We start from the raw sequence: 9244 nt of genomic DNA, 5'->3' as shown, positions 1-9244 counted from the left end.
ATACCCATTGTGGCTATTTAGAAGAAATATTCTGGTTTTCTGTTCTATATTTTTGCCATAATAACTCCTACTCATTTGGTGAGACAGATATATCAAATGTAATTTTAAGATCAATATTAAAGGGGAGGCATTTTCACTCGCGGAACAATCCAACTGTGTCCACACCTGTCATAGTAATGTGAGGGTTTGAGTTAGAAAATCTGTATGTTTCTTTTCAATTCAGTTGTGGTATGATGCTAACAAATCTCAAAATTCACAATTTGTCTAATATCATAATAAGTTTTTTTGAGGCCCAAACCTATGCCTTCTACCTCAGGGGTCCCCAACCCCTGGGATCTAATGACTGATGATCTGAGGTGGAGCTGATGTAATAAAAATAGAAATAAAGTACACAGTAAATGTAATGCTCTTGAATCATTCTAAAATCATCCTCCGCCCCCAACCCCGGTCCTTGGAAAATTTTTCTTCCATGAAAACGGTCTCTGGTGCCAAAAAGGTTTGGGACCCCTGCTCTACCTCTAGCCACACTACAGCCCTGTTCATAATTTTCCGTGAACTTTAGTAATTGTATAACATGATCTTTAGAAAACTCCTAACCTAATAGATCATATCAGCTATGGCACGTTCCTAGGTTACTAATTATATTCGGTAACCTGACCAGAAAAACTCCTTAAAAATCAATTCTCCAGGCAGCCATGTGAACAAATAAAGCTGGAGGATAAATCTGTAGAAGGTTTAACACAAAAGAACACTGTGTTCAGTTGAAAACTCTACTTTTTGCATGTTCAATTCTGTTGCTTTTGGATAAGCAGAGAAAATAACGTCTTATTTTTTTTCTTCCAGTTTTACTGCGATATAATGGACATACAGCACTGTATAAGTTTAAGGTGTACAGCATAATCATTTGACTTATACACGTCACGTCATGAAATAAATATCACAAGTTTGGTGTATATCAAATACCTCATATAGATAAAAATTAAAGACAAAAAAATAATTTTTGTGTGATGAAAACTCTTAGAATTTACTCTCTCAACAACTTTCATGTATAACATACTGCCATGTTAATTATACTTATCATATTGTACATTACATCCCTAGTACTTATTTATCTTAAAACTGGAAGTTTGTACCTCTTGACTGCCTTCATCCAATAGGCAGAAAAACAACAGTGCCTGTTTAATCATACAAGGAAGAGAGTCTAGCTCACTCAGGTTTTCAGTTAATGGTAATATAGAATAGGGTTTTATTGAATTCATCATATTTGTTAGTTCGTGTCAGCTTCTAAAGCTTTATGAACAATTATTGGAGAAAAATCTTGAAAATGGGTCAAAAAGTTTAGTGGGTATTTTTGAAAAATGTTATAGGTTTTTAAAAATGAGGCTTACTGCATCACTGGATCTGTTCTGTTCCTGGAGGCAGGCCCCTGTAGGGCTGCGCTAAGTGCTCTTAGAGGAGAAATCAGATTAAGTTGCTTTCTACACCCTCCCCTGTTTGACGAGGGGAGGATCTTTATTAGCCATGCTGAACCAGTTATTTTCCTGGCTACCGTTTCCTACACCATAGCTGGCTCCTTACCGAGTACGTACATTAGGGGCAAAGAATTTCAGGCAACTCTTAGCTTTTCATCTTTTGTAAATCTCAATTATATAAAGTTGAGTTGGGTGGGGTGTAAAAATAAGTGTTCCTTTTTCTAAGATTTCTTGCTGACCATCACCATGCAAAGCTGTAGTGCTTTAAAGTTTAGGTGCTTAGTGCTATCCTGGGCATCCTGTGGCTTTCATACAAACCTCCTTTCTTTTCTTCCTCACCATCACCTTTTCCTCCTCAATTCTTTCTCTGAAATCCCAGTTTTCCCCCATGAGCCAGACGCATTTTTCCATTTCTCAGAATTCATGGAGTCAAAACTCCACCTTTAGATTGTGTAAGTTGTTGCTTCTTCTATCGCTGATTATAAGTCAAAATTATTCTACCTTTTCATCCTACCTTCTCCTTCTCCCTGTAAGAGGTTTCTTTTCTGAGTGTGGAAGGGACGAGAGCGAACTCTAGCACTCCTCCAATCTCAACTTAAATTCATTCAAATTTAATCTCCACTCATCACACGCTTCACAATGCAGCTAAAGATTTATCTCATCTGAAAAGCATTCTTCACTGATCCCCCTCAAGTTACTTTAGATTTTATTAGCCCATCTCTGCATTATTTGTTCGTGTTTTTAGTAGTTTACATACAAATTTTCTGTTTCCCCATTCATAAGGTTAAATCAAGGAAAGAGACTTTGTTCTCTCATTTAGAAATTTACATTTAGAATCGTAGAGCATTAGACCCGCAGTTCACCTTAGAGATCATCCAGTTCAATGGCCTCATTGTAATGATAAGTAAATGGAATTATTTTACAGCCTCCCATTAACGTCTAACACAATGTACACAGTAAATATGCAACAAGCGCTTGTTGAATAAATGAAGTTCAGCTGCTCATTTAACTGCTCTCATTACCTTTACATGGTTGGCAGCATTTATTCACCACTTCTGTGTGAAACAGTGGTAGATGCTAAACAAATGGAATTGAAGTGAAGCAATCACAATATGAGACAGATAACACTGAAGCAGGCACCTCTATTAAAGCTATAAACATGGCGGAGGGGTTGGGGTTGGTGTGACACGCTAGTAATCAGGTGATTCCTCAAGAGGGAATTTCTAGTGGGGAGCGTAGGGAGCAAGGAAGCTTCCAATCTCCTGCACATAGTAAAGACTGATTTAATTGCAAGAGTAAGATTTTAAAAGTTGGATGATAGTCCTGAAGCGTCCAGGAAGGTGAAGTACTCACTCATTGCCTTGTATGCTCTGTTATTAATTGATAAAGTGTGGGACCAATTCTCTTGAGAGCATGTATTCTAAATTATATTTACATTCTTAATTAGTTCTATTCTCTCCTATTACATGATTCTTCAAGGGCAGTTCTTCTAATTGTTGAGTCTTTAACATGCATTTATGGTTATTAGAGAAACCATCTTTATTTCAAGTTCTGTGCCTCATGTTGGAAGCATTTAATCTAAGTATCTACCTTAAAAATACAGTTAATTAGCCTCTGGCTTGAGAGAGAATAGGCTTTAAGCCATGCTCAAGAGATGGGAATGATTGCCTAAAATCTGTTTAATCATTCTCTTTCCTGGGAGAGGTAAACTTTAAAGTTCAAAAAAGAGGAAAGAGGCAGAATCAAAGTAGAGAGCTATTTCAGACAAAGGGCAATGAGTATATACAGTTAATACGTCTACATTAGGGAATTAATGACTAAGTAAAAACAAATATGTAAGAAGTGAGATAGGCAGAATATTTGGGATGCGAAGTAAACACTATACACTATAGAAACACATAATTTTTTAAAAGTATAATACACATTCATGAAAAAATTCAAACACTGTGTAAAGGTTTTTAGAAGAAAGTAAGTCTCATTTCTTACATTTCATTTAAACTTCTTAGAAATAACATTTGTTACCAGTGTCTGTTGATTCCTTTTCAAAACTTCCTGAAGATACCTCCATCTCTATTTCCATATCTATCTATCTGTATATGAACCTACTTACATACCTCCCTACCTATCTACTTACCTATCTAACCATCTTTTACTTTGTCTATCACTATAGATATCAATCTATCTTTATGTTTCTCTGTCTATGGGTACATGCAGTTTTAACATAAATGAAATTATTACACATTTTTCTCTGCAACTTTCCCTTTTGTTTTAGAAGTTAACAATATACCTTGATAGCTTTTCAAATCAGCCATCATATTTTACGTCCCATTTTTTTCATTGCAAAATATTCCATTATGAGTGTACAATTTTAAGAATTTAATCACTTCCTTATTTATAGACATTAAGTTTACTTTGTCTGGGAGGAAGTTCTTTTCCTCCACCCTTCTAGGCTCTTCTGGCTGGTCTAAAAATTAAATTGACTTGAGATACAATAATAGGAAAAAAAAATCCATTACCAGCTTTTCTCTGGGGCACCTTAACTGTGCCTTAGGAAAGGAAAATGTCAACATTTTGAAATTAGAATATTTAAACTGGATTTTTGTTTTTTCTTGAAGGTGGCAACCACGAGCCACCTCTGTTGTACAGCTGGTGCTAAGCACAGTGACCAATTCTCTCTTTAAAAAAAAAAAATCACACAGAAGTATAATAACATGTATACATGGGAGAGACCCAGGAAAACTGAGTAACACAAAAATGGCCCAAACCCTCACCTTAAATATCACCTTTAGCTGAAGACAAAAGAGAATATTGCAGGTGGAGTTTTGGGACTTCAAAGGGGAGGAAGGCAGTCGACGTGAAGATGGAAAAGTGAGTGTTTGCTGAATAAATGTTTGCTGGGCCAGGAGGAAGCAATGGGACCCAGAGAGGAATTTTAACACACAGACTTTGCTAGCTTCCTCCCTGTCTGCTCACCTAGATCATACTACAGTTATCTATGGCTATAGTTCTCTTCCTGGAACAATTCCTCTAGCTACATTCTTTAGGCAACTAAGGGGTAGGTCAGAGTTTCTTCCTGAGTCTTTTGGGCATTGACCGTTTTCAGCTCAAAGCAATCCACATGCCACAGAGATATTTTGGGGTGACCAGTTTTGCTAGCCTGGAACTTCAGGGTTTCTTGCAATGAGCCTCCCTGGGCATATAACTGTGATAAATTCAAAGCATTTTAAAGGCTCCTTAGAGGGGAAGTGAGCAAAGTTTTCAAGAAGGTTATGTAGTTAGAGGAGAAATGAGGAAAAATGGTTTTAACCAGGTGGAATATTGAATGCAATCAGAGTCAGAGCCACACTGCATAGTAATTTATACATGTGAAAATTCTCATCCATTCAAACTATTTTTAGTTAAAGCCAAGGAAGTTAGAGAAATTTCCATAGTTTAGAATCCACTTAACACTAATTATATAATCCAGTTCATCATTCTGAATATCACTAGTTTTTATGTTTAAGTTCAAATGAAAGGCACTCGTATAGAATAGAAGTAGCATTTTTGTCTTGGCAACACTTTTCTTTTTTTAAAATCAGAGTCAGCAGTGAGTCTGTCCAGGAACTAAACTTTATACTAAATTATTCTCTACTTAATTGTTTGTCAGAGCTTCCCAAGCTACCAATGATTCTTTTCCTCAAGCTTTATAATTCCTGTAGACTTTAGGACAGAAAAATAATTCTAGGTTGGAAAAGCTAATTTATGATACCGTCAAGTCCATTTATAGTCCGCTCCAGATCTGTAAGCCAGGATAAAGCTAATGATCTCTCTCACAAGGATGACATAAAGAGAATGGTTAAATTGTAATATTTGCAGAAAAACTTCATATGAAAATGTTTAATAGTGAATTTCAACTATTTCAGTAATGGGAAATTATGAGGGTCAAAATGAGGAGAGAGATAAAATCTATTTTTTTTTTAATCTTTAAAGAAATTCTTAAAAGTCTTTTAATCTTGTGAGGGTGATACCCTTGCTGTAGGTACTTGGCACTGATGGGTCTCTCTGTGATTATGGGGATGTGTAACTGTACCTCTTTGCCCTGCCTGGATAAGGGAGGGGTTTGAAAAGAATTAAGATGTGAAAGAGGTCATTAGAACAGGAAATCATTCACACAAGTCTAGACAAGACCTTTACAAGCACTAGAAAGAGAGCTAAGGATTGGAAATAGCATTGCCTTACTATTTAGGATAGTGGATGCATCTAGATCAGTGCTTCCCAACCTTCCATTTGCACATGAACTTATGGATCTTACTAAAATGCAGATTCTGATTCAGTGATTCTGAATTTCTCACAAACCCCCAGGTGATGGCAAGGCTACCATCCTTTGAGTTGCAAGGCAGTCTAGGTATTAATGGGAAGATTAGTTGTGGAAATGGAAGACAAAGCTGATTGAAAGTGGCAGTTAATAGTGGGGGCGAACAATTTCATTTCCTTGGAGGGGCTAACGCTCACGCATGGCTTCAAAGGACTGCAAACGCGGTTCTAGGGATGTGGATGAAATATTTAGCAATTTCTGTTACTGTTGGAATGTTAACTTCAGTAGCTGAAGAAAATGCTTTTGGCAAACAGTGTCAGCAAATGACCTGTGGTTGGGCATTGCCAAGTAAAGAATGTTGCTCACCCTCCGGCTCTGCGAGGATTGAGTCATTAGCCGCTGCCGTCACTGAGCTGACCTTCAACACACCCTGAAAGGAGTGCAGGGTGGAGATCAGGAATGAGGCACTGTGCTCTGGCAGATCAGCCCTTCAGATAGATATTTTCAGAAGAAAATTTTATGAACCCAACTTCTTGCATCTTCTTGTGTTTAGGAAAACACTAAAGTCATTAACCAAGATATCTGTTCCTCTTGACTAGCAGCAACCTTCTACCAAGATGTAGGCTTGATTGCACGGACCCCTTCTCCAAAGTCACGTATATACTGACCTCTCCACATCTTTGGAGGAGTTCCTCAGGGCTACCTGAGAGGCTGTCTCCCAGTCTACAGTCCTCAGTTAGATCCCCCCCACCCCGCCCCCAATAAAACTGAAACTCACAGATCTCATGTTGTGTGCTTTTATTTCAGTTGACAGCATCCAGTTCTCGGAAAGCTATTTTGGTCTAGGGTTATAATTCCACTTTATTAGACTGGGGGTGGGGTGGGGAGGGGGGTGTGTGGATGAGAATTGAATTGAAAGGAACCAAGAGGAAAAGGGGCAAGAGAATTGGGAGAAAATGATGCCAAAACATCTTTAATCCACTGATCACCCATCAGAGAAATGTTAGTAGTTCTTTGTGGGCAAAGATTAGTAACTTGCTAGAAACATGCCATTCACTACATCTGCATACACAAATTAATTTCATTGAATTAAAGAGAATTCATTTGTTTAGCTATTCTTCTCAAGTGTAAAGCCAAATTATTGATCTAATGCGCTCTTTTTGGTAAAACCGTGTACTTTCAAGTTTAGATTGTTTCAAACAAAGAGGACAACAGAAATTGTGTCATATGGAGCTGTAATTCCTCTGTATTTTGTCATGTCTCTTACTAGAATTATAGCTAAATATGTTATGCAAACTATATCTAAATATTTATTAATTGGGCCATTTAGATCTGAATTTAGATGGTCAATTTATTCCAAATCTTTAAACCACTTGTATAAATAAATACAACCTATATGTTGTAGTCATGTTAGGGCAAATTTTAATTAGAAGAATGAAGGTCATTAGAAACTATACAAAATCTTTTAAGTTCTAAAGACAGGGTTAAAATCAAACTTTGTAAAAATAATAGAAACATATTTCCTGAGTGCTTGCAGTTTTAAATGTGAAGAGAGAAAGAAAATGTTAACATGTAGGGAAAAATGGAATAAAATATTTATATATAGGATTGATAGTTGTATAAGCTGCATTTTTTCCTTTTTCTATTTATTAATATAATTATTTTCAAGAAGCATAGCCAAAGCCTGGTATTTTACAATTGTTGAAAAAGCATATTTTTTATTATCTGAATAATACTCAAGGAGTTTCCAAATTGATTGCATTTGTTGAAGAGGTACAAAAGTAATGTATTGACTTCAAAATGTCTTATTTTAAAATTTTCCCATTTTATGTATTTTTTATTCATGTACATTTTATAATTAACTTTCATGTTTTGACCAAAGAATGGTATGTCCTTCAGCCTAACCTCTGCTTTTGTTATGCATGAATACATTTGGTGCTTTCCATATAGAATCACATTTTAAAATTAGATTTAATGCCTTAAATTTGGGTCAAAGTGTTGAGAGAGAAACACCAGGTAGTTTGACTTCAAAGCCAATTCTCTTACTTTCTGCTCCATCTCTAAATAAGTTTATTGTTCTCAAACTTTTCTGGCAACATAATCGAAATGGCTTACACCATTTTGAACCACATTTAACTCCTTTGAGATGTTAAGATATTGAAGCTGGGAAACGTACCAAAAATATGTTTAATTTCCCCCCCATTTTCTAACTGGATAGGAAGCAGTCAATCAACAGAATTTATTGGGTTTTCACGGGGTGCTGTGAGCAGCGGGGTAGATTATATGCAGAAGTGTTGAAAAACCCTGGGAAACATATCCGGTCTAGAAAGGATTTGCCTCTCTTCAGTTTACCAATGCTCCTGCAAAGGAAGGAGTCCTTTTGTTGCCAGTAAAAATTCAGATGAGATGATAGAGAGGTGAGAAACTGACCCAGAATCAATGGCTAATAACCAAATTTAAATAGATAATCCTAAACCCTCAATGATGATAAGGTTGAATAGTAAAAACAATAAAAGTAAAAAATAAAAAAATGAAATAAAATTTGCTCTCTATATCTGGAAATCCAAGTCAAGGAAGAAAAAAGACATAGCAACTATGTGAGTTCATGCACGTTTTTGCTGAGGGTTTTTTCTATCTGTATACGTATGCATGTATCATCTAATATTATTTTACTTTGATTTAAAATAAGAACGTATAAATGTTAACTTCCTCCTAACCTGGTAACTGCTTTGTGGTTTATTCCAATATGGTAAAAATATCATCATAAAGGAAATATGCTAGTCTTCAGTGACTGAGGAGGGACAGAACAAGATTATAAGGCTATGTTATCGCCACACCCAGACGTTGGTATTTGTTTGAGTCATCACACTGCCTTGATAAAAAAAGAAAATATATATTTTGTGTATGTGTTATTCAGATGAAAATGGCCAAAGTTGTATTTGATTCAGTTTATTTTATTCAGTTAAAAACCAATAAATAAACAGTACAATATTTCCTGATTTTAAAACCACATTAAAAAAGTTGTTTATACTATTCCAAACCATACCAGGAAATGCACAAAGAAATAATATTCTATAAATATTCTACACGTCCTTTATAATTGGCTTATTGGCTTCTTTAATTTCATTAATCACATCATTGCAACATTAGCGAGCACATGTCGTAATCCATTATCTTCTGTCTTTCAAGTCTGTGACCATTTCTAAATTTGCCACCACATTAACATTCCAAATGTTACTATTAGTAGGTGATTAAAACCACAACAACAAATGGGATTCAACTGCCACACTACCCTTCTGGTTTTTCAGATTATAAAAAGTGGTGTTGCTAATTACTTTTCTTTTTATAAATTTATTTATTATTTATTTATTTGTTTATTGGCTGTGTTGGGTCTTCATTGCTGAGCACGGGCTTTCTCTGGTTGCGGTGAGTGGGGGCTACTGTCTTGTTTCGGTGCATGGGCTTCTCATTGCAGTGG

Source organism: Hippopotamus amphibius, chromosome 10, assembly GCF_030028045.1.
Source record: "Hippopotamus amphibius kiboko isolate mHipAmp2 chromosome 10, mHipAmp2.hap2, whole genome shotgun sequence".
Lineage (NCBI taxonomy): Eukaryota > Metazoa > Chordata > Mammalia > Artiodactyla > Hippopotamidae > Hippopotamus > Hippopotamus amphibius.
This window is presented reverse-complemented; position numbering follows the sequence as displayed.